The 18526-nt window shown below is 39.1% G+C and overlaps 1 protein-coding gene across 2 annotated transcripts in view; it reads right to left on the minus strand.

Moving 5' to 3' along the window:
* CNTNAP2 (contactin associated protein 2) overlaps positions 1–18526 on the minus strand; it is a 2044831-nt gene that overhangs the window by 991565 nt on the left and 1034740 nt on the right. The gene's annotated exons all lie outside the window — the stretch shown is intronic.

Here is an 18526-nt window from a genome sequence, read left to right on the forward strand (position 1 = left end):
CAGAGGCCTCACTGACCTCTGGGATCAAGCAAACCATTTCTCTTTGAGTCATGGGTGCCTCAGGTTTGCTAGATGCTATGTCTCCAAAGACTCAAACAAATACACACACTCTCTCTCCCTTGTATGTCTTACTTGCAAATTGTTTTTTCATTTTATTCAAAGTGATTCCCCAAAGAATGAAATAGATTTTAGATTGTTTTTTAGGGGGATAGAGAAATGAGAGAGAAGGTCATTTAAATATCAAAGTATCCGTATGTATGACTCAAGCTAAATTGAAGGAACTGTGTGTATAGTTTCTATACTGTAACAGCATGAGGACCCTTAGCCTAATTCACTTCTTCTGGGTACAGCACCCTCAGAGTGAAGGAAATAAAAAGATATTGGAAAAAACATACCATAATGTCACTCTAACACTATTTAATACTATGTATAAGTCAAAATATTTCAGGCAAATCTTTGACCTGGTCCAAAGAAAGGTAGTAGATAAATTATAGTGGAATCCTGACATGTTCCTGTAGTTAAGTTTGTTTTTTCTTTAAGGAGGAACAATGCTTACTTATACCAGTGGTTAAAAATAGATAATTTTTGATTTAAACTATTACTTGTTAGCAGACTTCACAGGCTCCCAGATAATCGCTATAGTCAGAAGCTACTTTTTATATTTATATATATATATATTTTATATTTATAATTTAACTAACTCATTGCAATATTCGGGCCCATTTCCTAAGCGTTTGTTCCTCTGAGGACACCGTCGGTAGAAAGTTACTGCCTATATTAGTTTGCTGGGGCTGCCATAACAAAATACACAAGCTTAAACAATAAAAATTAATTTTCTCAAAGTTGTGGAGGCTAGAAGTCCAAGACCAACTTTGTTTTTTTCTCAGGCCTCTCTCCTTGACTTGCAGATGGCTGCCCCCAGGGCTGTGTCCTCACACCATCTTCCCTGTGTTTGTCTATGTCCTAATCTCTTCTCATAAGGACACCAGTCATATTGGATTAGGGCCACGCTGAAATCCCCATTTTAATTTAATTCAATTACCTCTTTAAAGACTCTATAGCTCCAAACACTGTCACATTCTGCGGTACTAGGGGTTAGGATTTCAATATACAAATTTGGGGGGGACACAATTCAGCCAAAACACTGTCTTATACTTAGTTCCTTTCTAATGCTTAAGGTTCTATTTTCAGTCATTCCCCAATCTTCTCTCCAAATGAAATCAGTGCAGTTTTTTAAACATTTCAAACTGAGTCATAAGATTCTTAACATACTCCACATTCACTATCACTACCCTCCTCTGAATTTAGCTTAAGTCTTACACATTCTTTTTGGATCGTGGTCCTTAAGAACAGTCTGCATTTTATAATAAAATACTATTATCTTTTCTTTGTAACGTTTGCTTGGCTCCTAACACAGTGCCTTGCTCATATCAAGCACTCAAAAATCTTTCAATAGGATGAGTAGAAGAAATTTTATTATTATACATGGCTGCAATAATAAGTGTTATAATCCTGACTCATGTCCAGCTTATGGTTAATTATGACTCTCAAATCATCTCCTGCTTTGCCAGCAAGTAACTAATCATTTTTATTTGAACAGATGCTTACCCATCTAGTGGTTCATCAAAACCTTTCAAAATCATTGTCCATCGTTACAAAATTCTAGGTAACTGAGGTTTTCACACTTGAAGATTTAAAGCAATTGGTTCTCATCATACCCTACATTTTTTTTTTTTTTTTTTTTTTTTTTTGTGGTACGCGGGCCTCTTAGTGTTGTGGCCTCTCCCGTCGCAGAGCACAGGCTCCGGACGCGCAGGCTCAGCGGCCATGGCTCACGGGTCCAGCTGCTCCGCGGCACGTGGGATCCTCCCAGACCAGGGCACGAACCCGTGTCCCCTGCATCGGCAGGCGGACGCTCAACCACTGCACCACCAGGGAAGCCCCATACATTTTTAATATTAGCCTCAGCTAACCATTTTTGCATCACTGAATATTTATGAATTACTTTTCCATTTTTTTCCCTAATATAATTTTAAAACACCACTTGAACATCATTAGTGCTGAAAGGTCACTTCTCCGACTTATAGATCAAAAAATGCAATAGGAGAAACTGTTCTGGGTGACAGTAAGACTTTTGTTTCTATCCCCTTACCACTTGACAAGAGCCAATATGGAGAAATTTCTTCTCTAGAGCTTCAAAATATTGGGACCAGCCCTAGCTGCACAACATAAGTGTGGAGACTTTTAGAAATGCAAAAACCCAGGAATTGTCTTAGACCTTTTGAATCAGAATGCCTCGGGGGAGAGAGAGTATGTTTGAAGCTGAAATGGCAGTTTCCATGCACAGTCAGAGCTGAGAATTTTGCTCAACAAAGAAATAAGAAACTGGTCCTTACATGTAAATGGCACATTGGAATCACCTGGGGAGCCTGAACGCAAGCTGCTGCCTGGGTTTCACCCCACCGCCTGGGCAACGGGATATTTAAAACTTTCCAAGTGCTTCTAATGTGAAACCAAAAGGACACACTAATGAGAAATTAGAAGGGCATTACTAGTTATATATTTTTAAAATATATTTGAAAGTTAAAATTATAACACTAGGACTGATTCTGAATAGCATGTTTATTACAAACGGTTCAGTATGACTTGCCGGAGACTGTAAAACATGGGCACAGCAGTGGTTCTTGGCTGTTAAAGTGTAGCTGCTTTAGATCAGAATCCCCTGGAAGGCTTATTATAACACAGATTGCTGGACCCAACCCCAGTTTCTTTTTTTAAAAATTTTTATTGAAATATAGTTGATTCACAATGTTGTGTTAGTTTCAGGTGTACATCAAAGTGATTCAGATATATATATATATATTTTTTCTTTTTTAGAATCTTTTCCATTATAAGCTATTACAAGATACTGAGTATAGTTCCCTGTGCTATACAGTAGGTCCTTGCTGTTTACCTATTTTATATATAGTAGTGGGTGTCTGTTAATCCCAAACTCCTAATTTATCCCTCCCCCCGCCTTCCCCTTTGATAACCATAAATTTGTTTTCTATGTCTGTGAGTCTACTGTTTTGTAAATAAGTTCATTTGTATTTTTTTTTTTTAGATTCCACATATAAGCGATATATATTTGTCACCATTTGCAGCAACATGGATGGACCCAGAGATTATCATACTGAGCGAAGTAAGCCAGCTCCAGTTTCTGATTCACTCATTCTGAGGTGGTGCCCAAGAATTACATTTTTTACAAGTTCCAGGGTAGTATGGACCACACTCTGAGTTTCTACTTCCATAGGGAGGTGGATGTCCTTTCAGGCAGATGAGACTATTGATTCCACATCCCACATCTTGCAATGAAGAGACCATCGACCCAAAGTATATGCACCTGTTTTCAAAGAACATTCTGCAAGATGCACACTACAAGATGTTCTCACGGAATGCCATGTTCCCTCCAAAATCTGAGAAAAAATAGGATTTGGCAGAATCATATGTTATCCTTCACTATTTTCACATACTATAAAATATAATAATAATAATGGTAAATTAAAGTGTAGATACTACACCTTTAATCTCAATTTGTCATTTTATGCTCACTAGTGTATTTTCAGAATTTTTCTCCCCAGTTTTTTTTTTTTTTTGCGGTACGCGGGCCTGTCACTGTTGTGGCCTCTCCCGTCGCGGAGCACAGGCTCCAGACGCGCAGGCCCAGCGGCCATGGCTCACGGGCCCAGCCGCTCCGCGGCATGTGGAATCCTCCTGGACCGGGGCACGAACCCGTGCCCCTGCATCGGCAGGCGGACTCTCAACCACTGCGCCACCAGGGAAGCCCTCCCCAGTTTTAATAAATGGTTGGAATTCAATTCAAACTGTTGAAGATAATATATAAGCTAAAAGAATTCTTTTTTAAAAAATTTTCACCATATATTAAAAGTGTTTTTGATTCTGTGACACTAAAATTTTTTGCCATATATTAAAAGTGTTTTTGATGCAGTGGTATAGACTTCTATATGGCATCATACCTTGGGCTTTTCCATGAAATGTAACTTGGAGACAGAAATAGAAAAATATTTAAGTTGTTTTTACTCAGTAAATTCCTACATTAACTGTCCTAGGGGATATCTCTTAAATCCCCTAACACAAATAATTGGGCATATTTTCTTAGATCTACCTTAAAGAAATTTCATGTTAAATTGCAAACTAAAAAACTATGATCTCTCCACCTTTCTTTAGATGTGGCTCATCACCTCCCTCTTCTCCAAAGTTGACATTCCTCCTGTTCTGGATCTTTTCCATGGTTTCCTTGGAAAGACATGTTCTGTTCAGCAATCCATGTTACTTTCCAAAGCCTCTTTACTTGCTGATTGATTCCAACATGTTTGACTCGATAATAAATCTAATCTCTTCCTTTTAGGGAGGAGGAAGGCAGAGAGGATGGGAGAACAACTGAAGATAGGTATAACTATAGGTATAAATACTAAATGTTCTCAAAATTGAGTTCATGTTTAAGGACCCTGTATAACCTAGCATTGTATGTCATCTGGCTTCTTTCAAAAACCTAATTGTGAGAAGTCATATTTAGGTTAGATAATATAAAAATACAGCATTCCCCACATCTCTCAGTATTCTATATTTTACATTTGCATTGACTTATCCTAAACCACAGAATGCCTACACCTTAGACAAAGAAGCTTCAGTTACTGGGATTCACTTTTAAGACTATGTTCTTAGCTTTCATTGAAGCCTTTTAAAACAACAACAAAAAGTCTTATAAGCACTGCTTTCTATTTGCTATGATGTCCTCCATATAAGAAAACTCTCTTTGAATTTTACCCTGTATACACTGTTTATCTTCTCTGAAAAGCTTGTATTTAAAAAATTATATATGTATATAAAATATTAAAATTATATAGATATATATATATTTTTTTACCCAGTTAGGAAACTCAAACCTTACTTTATTTCTGTCTTTTCCTTGGTATTATCTTCATGTAAGATACTAATTTCCCTATTTCTACATCACTGAACTATTTTAAGGAAAAGAAAGTAGTTGCATTGGTGATAAAATTCCAAAAGAATCCGGATACCAGAATTTAAAGAAAAATAAAAAGGAGTAAAGAAATGTACCAAGCAAAGTGCCTTACGATTTTCCACATTTTAATTTTATGTAAGCTTCAAGCCTACTCTGACACTAGATATAGCAGTCTCTGAACTGATGCCCAGGGAAATTCAGTGATGTACCCTCAGCTAGGTCTCTAGTGCCAACTAAAAATTGTCAATCACCATCTGGTTCTACAAGAAGTCACTAACCACCTTAGTTGCTGACCTTCAACACACCCTGAAAGAAGTTCAGGGTGGGGGTCAGGAATGGGGCACTCTGCGCTCTGGGAAAACCTGGCAGAACAGGCCTTCAGATATTTTCAGGAGCAGATTTTATGAGCCTTATTTCTTGCGTCTTCTCATATTTAAACAAGCACTAAAATCATTAACGGAGACGTCTGCTCCTTGTGACTAGCAGAAACCTTCCGCCAAACGGTGTGCTTCACTGCACATATTCCCTGCTCACTAAAATCATATATATACTGACCTCCCCACACTCCTTCTGAGCAGTTCCTCAGAGCCATCTGAGAAGCTATCTCCCAGGCTATAGCCCTTATTAGGCCCCAAATGACACAACTCACAACTCTCACATTGTGCTTTTTTTTTGGTCAACACCAGTAAACTTCAGAGAACACGTTCAAACACAGTTTTCTGACGATAGCGCTCATGCTAATTTTACTAAATCATCCTGGAAGGAAACAAATGGAAACCACACTCATTTAATATAATTCTGTGGCTTGTACCTCTAGATTATCACACGAAAAGATCCCTTATTTCCATTTCCTTTACACGTCTAGGCAGGCCATGCCTCTTCTTCCCACCTCTGTGGATTGTGAAAAGTTTGGTACAGAAATGTTTGACCCATCAAGGAAAAAAGAAGTGATTGTAGAAAAGGGAATGCGGAAGCACGTATGGAGGCTTAGGGGACCAAAAGCATTTGCTTTTCCTCTGGAATTACTGGAGACAGCAAGGGTTAGTGAAAACAGCACTAGACTTGGAATTTGAGTCCCCACTGTCACCAAGTACCTACACAAGCTTAGGCAGCCACTTCTCCAGCCCTCAGCTACCTCATCCATATTGTTTATTTAACAAGACTTCATCATCATTGCATTGTACCAATATAACACTAAGGTGTTCAACTTGGGATTCTCCATTTGCACTCATTATTATTATTATTATTATTATTATTATTATTATTTTTGCGGTACGCGGGCCTCTCACTGTTGTGGCCTCTCCCGTTGCGGAGCACAGGCTCCGGACGCGCAGGCTCAGCGGCCATGGCTCACGGGCCCAGCCGCTCCGCGGCATGTGGGATCTTCCTGGACCGGGGCACGAACCCGTGTCCCCTGCATCGGCAGGCGGACTCTCAACCACTGTGCCACCAGGGAAGCCCCTGCACTCATTATTTTAATCAAACAACTCCTTATTGCATATTTACCACATCCTTAAGACTTTGTTACCTGCTGAAAGAAACACTGAGGTAGGATGCCATCTGTTCTGCTGTCTCTCCCAATCCCCCACTGGACCTGCACATTTGAGCAAGTCACTCAACATGTTACATCCCTCCAAGCCCCACATGATTCTTCATGCAGATTGGGTTTCAGGATGAGCCATTTCACCTCTGTCTTTGTCATCACCCTAAATATGTCGGGTCCTTAGCCTTTTTCATGCTCATCCCTGATCTGGAAACTCCCTCCTGCCCCAGTTTGCCTATCACCCTTCTCACTTTCTAATAAATTGCACTGGAGAGGAGAATATCGTTTTGGCGTGAATGCCTGATGGCCATTCCTCAGCTTTGGGCCCTAAAGAGAGTGGTGACTATTCTAACTAGATGGGTTTGACGCCTATGGAATTTTTATTGGAGGTAACATCCACAGTGAGAAGGAGACTAGGGCAGGGGGCTCCTGCACCTGCCATTGTGAATCTCATCTCCTTGCTGCCTGAGTTGTTACCTGGGCAACCAAAGGGCCTGCCTCCTGCATATCAGATGAGACTGCTGAGTGGAATTCTGCAAGGACTCACTGAAAGGGCCACCTGATGTTGCCCTGTCTGGCATGTTTGCTTCCTGTTCAATAGGCTTCTCAGTAAGCTGGTGTCTTAATGTTTAATTGGACCCTGAAAGACTGCCTAGCGAGCACTGCACGACTGTACTTCTATAATTAGTCCCTTATTTCCTGTTAATCTAAGCAACTCCATCGCTCCACTAAAACTATCTTCTCAAAAGCCACCAGGGATTTCTTTTTCTTTGTCCAAATCAAAGCCTTTTTCAGTCTCTTGATGCCCAAGTGTTTTTGACATTTGTCAGCGCCTCATCTTGCCTGAAATTCTCTCTTCCTGGGGCCTCATGCTTTTTTTTTTTTCCGTCTCACAGCACTTCTAATCATTCTTCTCTTTCCAGGCCTGATTTCTTCTTTTCTCTTTGATTTCCTAAGAATGCTGAATTCTCTAGGAACCAGTCCTCTGGCATTTTTTCGCTAGTGTTTCCACTCAAAGTTAGTCAATCTTATGACCGAACTTCTTACACCCAGCTCTTCATCTACAGTGTGAGCATCTCCCTCCTCCCTTACTCCAATGCCGTATATGTAAATAACAAATTCTAATTGTTAAATACTAAGTATGTGGTCTTATTTTTCAAAACCCCATGTCACACATCCTTTTCCCTATTAAAACCTGTACAGAGTTTTGTACCCATCATTTATATGTAAACGGGTGAAAAGTGATTTTATTATAATATGTATCATAATGTTAATTATTCTCTACGTTTGATGTCATAAAGCTTTATTTAAAGAGTTATAAAATTCTAGAATAAGTAAAAAAATTAAACATACTTACTTTCATGTAAAAAATATATAGTACTCAAAGCCTAAAATACATAGTTTTCAACACTGTTAAGCAAATATAGGTGCTAAAAAAAGAAAGCCAATCAAAAAGGTGAAGTTCAGATTGTTGCTATAAACATTCACTATGCCAAAATAAATAAACGCATAAATAAATAGAATTCACTTTCCTTGGCAGGCGATCATTGTTAGGCGAACTTCCTCTTTGTTGCAGGCTTTTTCCATCATAATTTTGTGACTAAATTGTTCACATGTGCTGCTAATATATGATTGTCATTATAATTTAAAAATAAAGGCAATTCTACGTTTCTTCCCCTTTCTGAGCAAGATAATTATATTTCTTTGGAATATAAATTGCCACCATTTTTAGAGTTAAAAATTCTTCAAAGAACAATTAAGTCTTTGCTGAAACATGAAATAGAAGATAGTTCTAGAGACTAACAGCGTTTCAATTCAGTGCTTCCAATGAGAACAAAAAAATTGGCCTAACTGTTGCCCAAAGTCAATGCTTCTGATTCTAAGATGTCAGGCTGTATATTTTGAATGAGCTTAGATATATTCAGCAATATAAGCGAGCCTGGTAAACTATAAAGTTATTGAAGTGAATAAATGTTTACTTTCTCTACATAATTGAAACTAGGAAAAATCATATGGTTGTAATATTAAAAATCATGTACTTTTAAGTAAAAGTTTAAAGCATTTCTCCATTATCTTATTTCTTTTCCAGGAAGAAGGAATCAAAAAAAAGCAAAAAAGTTAAAGTTCTTAAAATAAGGGAGTAAAAATTTCCTGTAGTTCTAAACTATTATCTGGTTCAAAAGCAGTATTTTTAGAGTAGAGTTTCATTTTTACACTGGTGCTTAGCTATACATTTTTCCTTTCCATTCCTATAATATTTCGGGGATGTTAGAGCCATGTTTTTGTTGTTCTGATGTAGCTGTGAATACGGTATTGTAAGTTGCATTACAGGAAAGTTTATGGAACCTTTCATTAGAGGCAAAGACTGGCAGTAGTAGCCTTCTGGTGATTGGAGGGTCTTCCCAAAGTTATGAAGTTTCTACTGAGTCACAGTGGGGCAAGTTCTGCCCTACAACCTGAATGAAATCTCTCATTCTTACAAGTAAGCCATGGAAGAGGGAAAACACACACATACACATATACACACACACACACACACACCTGGACACAACACTGGCATAATACGAAAGCAATACAATACCCCAAATGTCAAGGATTCAGAGCTACATCAGGTTAAAAGAGCAGACACCGACTGCTAGGTTGGAACCAGAGAAATGGGTGAATGAACCCTGTTTTCCCTGCTTACTGTGTGGATGGAGCGAGTACTTAAAATACGGGACCCTCATCGGTAAAATAGGAATAACCTTATGTCATAGAAGATTAAGACCTGCCAATAAGATACTGCATCAGCACAGTGCTTGACTCATAACATACACTGAGAAAATGACACTCTCAAGTACATACTATCCAGAGACCACTGGTCAAGCCTGAAGCCTGATTGTCCCCAATTGTGGACACAATATGAACAGAATCATGTGTGTCCAGGTGCCCAGAAATAAGGCTCTTTCCACTTGAGCTCTGCATCCAAGAGCAGGGGGCCCACTCTGGGGCCTCTCACACCTGAAGAAGCAGTTTTGTTGATAGCAGTCATATACTTACTAGTTATCACTATTACACCAGATTATTATTGTTTTTTAGCCTTCAGAGTCTTCAGAGATCTCTGGTTTCTTATCCCCAGCAAGGATCCTTTCATTCTTGAGCTCAGAAGGTGGTTTTATAAAGCCTCAAGAAAATGGCAGGGTCTCTAAAAACATCAAGGCAGTAATATCTTCTATCCCGGTATGGTACATATTTTTCTTAAGAATAATGTAGAGAACCTGCTAGGTGACCAGCAGCATTTACAGTTGACCCTTAAACAACATGGGCTTTTGAAAATCCATGTATAACTAACTTACAGTTGGCCCTCCATACAGGCAGTTCTTCTGTACCCGTGGATTCAACCAACCACAGATTGTGTAGCACTGTAGTGTTTAATGTTGAAAAAAATTTGCATATAAGTGGCCCCATGCAGTTCAACCCGTGTTGTTCAAGGGTTAACTGCACATGGGTAGGGAACCCTCATTTGTCAAAAGAGGTGTTTCTAGGTCACTTTCTTTACTATCTTCTGGAATAACAAGAAGGTTCAATCCAGGGACAGATGACAAATATAAATGCACAAGCATCAGAGCGGGCAGTGGGCGATGCAATTCAATAGAAGGAAATGACCTAGGCTCTAATTACCTGCACTAGGTATTTCATTCCCTCCTACTGGGGCTCTTTAAAGTTCAACTTCTTTAAGACTGTCACCATCGGATCCCTGACAAGTCCCAACCTGACTGGTGGAGAATCAAGCAGAGGGACAGGATATTGATTAGTGAGCAGTTTATTGAATACAGTCTTTGGATGCAGCTTCCTGAGTTCAAATCCAGGCTCTGCCACTTACCAGATACTGTGCCTGGGCTGGTTATTTAACCTCTCATTGTCTCACTTCTATCATCTATAAAATGGGGATAATAATTGCACCTGCTTTATAGGGTAATCATGTAGATTGAGTTAACTTTTGTAAGTGCATGGGACACGCATAACACATAGCAGGAACTGTGTGTTTGAGAAATCACATAGAATAAATAAATCTACCACAGGCTTCGCATTATGGTTGGATCAGAATCCAGGGATAGAAAACTATATCTCGTATTACCATTTTCCTTTAATGCATAATTTTGATTAGTGAGTCATAGAACTTGAGAGACTCTCTAAAGAGATTTTTTTTTCTAGCCTCATTCTTTCACTGGGGTAAGAAATTGTTTCCCCCACTTTATAGGTGGAGCAAGGGAGATTCAGGAAGTTTAAATTACTTACTAAAAGTGAAACAACGAAAAAGAAACTCTGTGAGAAACAATGAGACTAGAAACTGAGGAAAAAGTTGTTCTAAACCTCTTGTGAGACAGGACTTTTTTGCCAGATGCAATTCACAGCCCTTCCTGAAAGCAATTAGAATCCTGATAAAACTCTCCAGCAATTTTCTAAGAGACTTTGATGATCTTTCAAGATCCTTTCTGGGAATGTAGGGTCACCCATTCTGCTATCAGTTTTGGAACTTGCTTACATTTTAATCCATTTTGAGACTAGCCTAATAGTCTCAAACCAGACATTTCTTTATTGTTATTGCCTTTCTTTTTTCCTACAAAATGTTTTTACTATCGGGGGCAACCTGGAGCGCAGCTTATCAGCAACCTCTCATTTACCAGCATGTTTGAAACAAAACTGTGATGTGGGCACAAAACTATTTTATCTGAGAAGTTGTCTTTAAATATATACATATTTCCCAATTGAATACAGCATTCCTTCCTATATTCTTAATGATTCTTATCCCCCACTGCTTTTCATTAATCCTAAAAACTCAGATCCATTGAATTAGAGTTGGAAGAGATATTAGGGATCAACCAGGCCACATTTCTTAATTGAAAACATAAGCATCTTCTCAGATGCAGCTCTGGAGACTTAAAGAGAACGTTATACTAAATGTAAGTGTCCTGAATAAGCCATTACTTATCCTTTCTGTGGGCAAACATGGTTTCTCTATTTGCAGAGGGTTTGTTTGTTTATTGCCTTCCTCCTTACCATCCAGGCTCTAGACAAAAGTGAAAGTAATAAGTCCCTTTTTCCACTTTTTCTCTCTCTCCCCCGCCAACAGTTGGAAAGGGTAAGACCAGAGAAAACATGAGACAACAGTGGTTCTCAAACCTGAGTTTGCCCCAGAATCACCTGGAGGGTTTGGTAAACCACAGATTGCTGGGCTCCACTCTGGAGTTTCTGATTCTGTAAATCTAGAGTGAAGTCCAAGAATTTGCATTTCTAACAAGTTTCCAGGTGATGCAGCTGGTGCCAGTCAAAGAATAACACAGGAGCTACCTCAATGGAAAAATCTCTTTTTGATCATCACCTTCAAGACAGACACACCTTTTCTCTCCTTCCCCCAAACGCCAAACCTCTCCCTCCCCCTGGAAGAGGGGATGGACTGAGACATATAATCCAAATGCATAATGTTGAGAGACTATCAGACTGGAGGGGAAAGTGCTGCGTCAATAGGGAATGAAAAGGTGTCCTGAGAGAGTCTGTCGGGAAGGTTCCTGGAGGACCTCGGTGCGAAGTTCCCTGTGGTAATAAGCTTCTCACCCTGAGAAGCCACTTCTGACTCTCCAGCATCTCGCACTTTATTGAGGTTTGTACTGTATCAATTTAAACTGGAAAAAAGAACTGGTGGAACTTTCCTCAAAACTCTCTTAGGGGGCTTCCCTGGTGGCGCAGTGGTTGAGAGTCCACCTGCCGATGCAGGGGACACGGGTTCGTGCCCCGGTCCGGGAAGATCCCACATGCCGCGGAGCGGCTGGGCCCGTGAGCCACGGCCGCTGAGCCTGCGCGTCTGGAGCCTGTGCTCCGCAATGGGAGAGGCCACAACAGTGAGAGGCCTGCGTACCGCAAAAAACAACAACAACAAAAGAAACTCTCTTAGGGAAAGCTCAAGACACTCTTCACTATTTGAGTTTCAGCAAATTTTTCCGTAAGGGGTGGGGAGACGGTGATCCATGCTTGACCCAGAAGTGTCTTCCTTGGCTCCTTTAATCCAGAGTCCCCTCCCCCGCATCCCCAAAGGCCTTGTTCTCTAGAACAAAGGGGTGGGGAAAATGAATGCTATTGACTGTAATGTGATCCCTTCTCTCCATTTTTAAATTCCTGCAGGTGGGATAGATCTAAGAAGGGGCAGGTTTTCTTAATCAAAAGGATCCTCCTGAAGGTTCTCCTGGTAAGAGGTTATTTGGAGATCAGGTTTGACTTCTACGAACACACCCCTCCTCCCCCACCCCCATTCCCCACAACATCTAGTAACATCTTTGGAGTTGTTTTAACCAGTGTTTCCAGCCTCAACGCTAGCATCACGCGGGGAGCATGCCAAACTACCAGGCCAGGACTCCACCCCAGACCCACATTATCAGAATCTGCGCTGTGATTTGGCGTCTGAATTGTTAAGGTTCCCAGCTGATTCTAATGTGCCCTCTAAGGATCAAAACATCCCTGTTTTAATCAGACAGCCAGTTACGTGTCTGGTAGAGCTGCCTGTCTTAATCTGGGTAGTGAGAAAACGCCTCCACCATGGCCGATTTAGGCAGCAGGGAAACTGCAGGAGGGTGCTGTGCGAACGGAAAAAGAAATAAGACCGGTGGTGGGAGAGCTCTTCTGAAAAGAAGCCGCCATCAAAGACCAAGGAACTTCGGTAGAAACATCCAGTATGTTAGCAAACTTGCTGCCCCAAGTCACCAATGTCTAAAATCAACTATGGTCTTTTGAGAAGTACAACAAGGGAAAACCTCAGCTTTCCCAAGTCAGCGGAGTTTCCGTTCCAGCTCTGAATCTGCAGTGGGGTGAGGGAGAGATTGAAGGTAAGTGTTTGAAACTTCTTTCACCTCCAAAGTCTTCCTTTAGTTTAGGGCATGGCTGTGTTATTCAAAGGGCGACCCTACTTATGGCTTTTTTTAATAACTGGGAGACTGCTCTTGGGGCGCTTAAAGGCATCAGCGCTTGGAGGATGTCCACAAAACGGGACAGTGGGTATTTCATGCAAGATGAGGCTTTTTTAAACTTTGCTAGGACAGTTGTGGTTTGAATTTCTCTTGGAGGAAAATGGGATGCATTGATCATTTGTGCCTCTTACATGGTGAATAGAAAACAAATTTGAAAATCTCTGCCTGTTCATGAACTTAAAACTCAGTGACTCACATTGTGAATAAACACTACATCCTTAGGCATAAAAGAAACAATTTCTTTTCTAAAGCTTTTCTCCTGTCTAGCTGCTTTTTAGCTATTTGACCCAAGGAGTCCTCAGAAAACTTCTAGAAAATGGGCTCCTCCGGTGAGCATGTAATGCTTCAGTATTTTTCTTAACCTGTACAAACTCTTCATTCACAGAGTTGGCTTTGTATTGTCAACTAACTAGGCTGGGCAGAATTTTCCCTCACCCTCTGGCGTTTTGAAATTGTGTGTTTTCCTCCAAGGCTTAAATACTAAGTTTTTTGCTTTTTTCATTCTCACAAAGAACAGGTGGCTCATCAAGGCCAGAATTCTTAAGTAACATTGCTATGCTTAGTCATGACTCCCTTATAAGCCACTTGGCTCCTTTATATTAATGAGGCTGTCTATAACTTTCCTTAAATTCTTGTTCTTTCTTTATCTGTTTTCAAAATGGGTGAAGGGAGTTAAAAAGTACAAACTCAATAAAATAAATCAATCATGGGAATGTAATGTATAACATGGGGACTATAGTTAATAATATAGAATATAATTTTAAATATCCCTTTGATGTTATTAGGACAGACTTCAATATTCCAAATACTCAAGTAAATGATGTTAAATAGAAAACAAAACCTTTAAAAAACTTAAAGGTATTTTTAAAAAACAATATTTCTACCTATGCTAATCATCAGTCAATCTTTATCCTCAGTGTTTGAATAGTATTCACAAATGGTTGACATAGAGTGAGGTCTTAGTAAATATTTTTCGGTGAATGCATGAATGAATAAATGACCGAGTGAATAAAGGAAGGAATACCCATTGAATATTTATAAATGAGGAAAAGGACATATAGGTAGAAAAATATAGGAGTTTAGAAGGGATAAAAATGGAATCAGCAATCAAGGGTAATATGGTTCCATAGTTCTGCTAATTAATCCACTGTTTTAATGGGCATAATAGTTAATGCTTGTCAGCTGACAAGAATGCAACTTGATTCTATTGCTTAGCAATAGTACTACAAACGATAAAATGCATCTAGTGTCCTATGGAAAGCCACTTTATTAATTTAAATTACTAAGACTCCTGAGGAGAGAGGAGATGAACTCCAAAGAAGAAGAAATGATTTTTTAATGTAAAAAATATTATGTAAAAATACAATATCAAAAAATATTCCCTAGCTGGATTGTTAATTTCACATTGAACTCTCTCTAAATCTTTATAACTGTGATACTGCATTCTATATTAGACACACAGTAGGGACTGAAATAGAGGCTTGTAAAATGGGGTAGAATGAAGTGAACTAAAAGCATCTTCCAGCTTTATTTAGTGATTAATCCCCAGAACCTTCTTTCTTGAGGTGAGATTGTATTCTTTACTATAATTTTCTAAAATAATGTGCCTTTCATTATTTAAAAAAAATGCACACAACTTTTAGTAGCTATTTTAGTAGCTATTTTTAGTGTTCCACTATTCTTACAGAAACAATGACCCAAGTTTGAAGATAAAAGCTGAAGTAACTGGATTTTATTCTAACGCAGAGTGTTACTTGTGATCTAGATCAGCGAAAGCAAACGAGTTTACCCCTCGTAAAGACCAGGTCCAGTTGATTGGCAGAGCTACCTGGGAGGGGCCCAGTGTAAGAAAGTCACTGAAGCCAGAGTGCAGCTCTCTAGAGAATCTCTCAGTGCTCGACACTGAGGAAAAACTTTCTTTCTTAAAAAAAATAGATATTATTTTTCTCCTTCAGTGACGATATTAAAACAGTTTACCTCCAAAATGAGAATTAATAATATTTTCGGGGCCAGCAAGGGGAAAGAAAAGTAATATAATTTACCTTTTTAGACAAAATCAAAATTATTTTAAAGATCTGCTAAACATTTGAGGAAATTGCAAAATTCAACCTTGAGAGGTTGAAAACCTGTCCCCCATCCCCCTAAAGCCTTCTGATATTTTTAGTCCCTTTGTGGGGGAACATAAGTGTTTTCCTAACTGGTATTGTTTTGCCCAGTTGCTTTCTAGAGCAACTTCGTGTTGTTTTTTTTTTTCCGCACTCTCATAGCTCATTAAAATGAGCGTCACTAAGAGTCTAAGATGTATTTCCATAAGAGAAAATAATCTGAGGACTAGTACTTTGAGTTATTTTTAAATGAATGATTTTAAAATAGTATGGGTGGTGGAAAAGGATTCCTTGGCCTGATACCTGTGAAAGCACAAAATGAAAACCTCTTCATTCTGGCCGTAGTTCAAAGGTCACCCCTCAGAGACGCCTGCTCTGATCACCCGTAAAAAAAAAATGGTTGTCTATCCACCTACCCTGCTTTATTACATCCTATACCTATTTGTTCATTGTGTATCTTACCCTCTAAAATGTAAGTTCCTGGAGGACCAAGGCTTTATCTCTCTCGTTCATTATTGTATCATTAGGACCTAGAATGGCGCCTAAAATATTTATTCAATGAATGAATTGGGTAGATGGCTGGCAGGGGGAATAGATGGACTGCTTTATACTATAGATATATAACTAACCATTAAGAGAATTATTAGGACATCTGAGAAATATTTTCAAGGCAAAAGGAAGTCATTTATTTTAGCCTATGGGACTCTACTAAAGTTTACTCCCTATAAATGACTATCTTCATCCTATTTTATTGGGCTAATGATGATTGCTGACCTCTGATCTTCCAAGGGACCTGATAAAGTTGAGAGACTGACAAGGGTCCTTTCTTCTCTAGCCCTTTGGACTCGGGGGGGATGGGGCATTGGGTTCTTGTGTATATTGCTTCAATTCTTGTATACTTCCAACAGGGCTGCCAGCCCTAGGACGAAATGTACACAGAGCCAGAATGGGGAAGCTAGGCAAGTTTAGTTGAGACAGTGTGTCATTGAGCTCAGCAGTGGGAGATGAAGATGGAAAGAAAGACTGGGGCAAAGAGTGTGGAGTCATGGAGGAAGATGGTGGCGAAGGAATTCAGATATATTAAGTCAAAAATGGAATCCTCATCCGCACCCCAAACAGGGGTGATGAGAGATGTTCAGAGAAATAGAACTGTCCATTTCTTCATCAAAAGGACCAGTTTTTCCATTGAGGAAAATAACCATAATTATAAAGTTTTATTTTGGTCTGTTCTTGACTAGTAGTTACACTGTTAAGTTTATGAAAACCTTTGTTCATGACATGGTCCTTTCAGCACTGAAGACCTTGTATTTTGCAAAATGATACACTAAGCAGATAATGAAGACAGCAGGCAAATGTACAAAAATTTTTGACAATTTATAGGCTGTGCAGTGAGTTTCTCATAACATTAATATCTTTATCTGCAAATTTCTCATCCGCACACAACCACCAGGGACATGACTAAAAATCAAGAAATAAGCAATAAGGCTTCTAAAGTCACCAAACATTTAATAAGGTTGATGCATAGGTGAGTTCCTTAGGTACAATTTACCTTTACCTTCACCACTATTTACCTTTACTTTTCCCATGATCTTGAAAACATGGGGGGACCTAAAACCTATAATCAGAGACAAAAAGAAATTAGAAAGCAGAAAGTCACGTGGGAAAACTGGCAATGATGCTGGGGGAGGCGTGGGTGGGAAAGGAGTGTAGGAGGTGGGCAGGTTGTACAGGTCCACATAACCTAGCACTCGACAGGAAAAAGGAGGAATAGATAAGCAGACCAAAAGAATGGTAATCTGTGGCATTTAACAAGAGGAAGGAGAGTGTGTAATGCCAACACTTAATGTATATGATATTTATAGGTAAAAACTATACATCAACATTTTCTGCTTAAAGAGACAGAAAAATGTAGGTTGTCTCAAAATTTCAATTAAATATCATCAAAATTGATTAAAAAATACTGCTTTTAGAGGGGTGAGTCTGAGCTATCAGGGAAATTTTTTGGTAAAGCCAGGTAAATAGAATTACTTTATTCAAAAGCCCACTGCATATCACATTTAAGAGTATATACTAATATCATACATAGCCCCTTTCCTTAGACTACTTCATTTGATAGTTTTTTAAAATTAGGAAATTACTATATGAGAAAAGATTATCATTTAGTTAGTGCCTAAAATATACCACACAATGGATTGGCTGCCAGAAGATGTTATATTTAATCCTCTTAGCAGGCCTGTTAGATAAGGATTATTATCCCTGTTTTTAAAGATAATAAAACCGATACTTAGAAAGTCATTCAATCTGTCAAAAGTGAAGCAGCCAGAACTTCATTCAGATGCCATCTCTTTTCACTGCATTATTATTCCATTTATTAAAGGTGTGTTAAGAATTAAGATAGGTGGAAATAGAAGCTTGAAAAAAGACTGAGTTGATCAAAGAGAGCATCCTATAAGTGATCAGAAAGAAAGAAAAACAAAATGTTAAGGAAAGGAGGGTTGTCATTCTGTACTTTGGGTGGAGGTAGAGTGGACCAGACTTCAGGGCTGGTGAGGTAAATGCACAGAGAGGACTTCAAGGTAGGTGGTCCTGCTTTTGAATAATTCTGGTGTAATGTAGATGGTGGATGCTAACAGAAGGGAATGAGTCAGGGAAGAAATAATGGATGGAAAAATTTTAAGTTTGTATTTGATCCGAAGTGTCCTAAAGACAACTTAAGAGTCTGGGGAACTCATGATCAAAGTATCAGCCTTTAAAAAATTGACAGTAGTGGGCAAAGTGTCCTGGAGTGGGTAGAAGCTGGAAGATCTATCAAGTGGAGATTAATCTTTCTATCATGGTGCCACAGATTTCTGGG

The sequence above is a fragment of the Aethalodelphis obliquidens genome, unplaced genomic scaffold (assembly GCF_003676395.1).
Source record: "Aethalodelphis obliquidens isolate GAN/ISIS:26980383/991018 unplaced genomic scaffold, ASM367639v1 scaffold5, whole genome shotgun sequence".
NCBI lineage: Eukaryota > Metazoa > Chordata > Mammalia > Artiodactyla > Delphinidae > Aethalodelphis > Aethalodelphis obliquidens.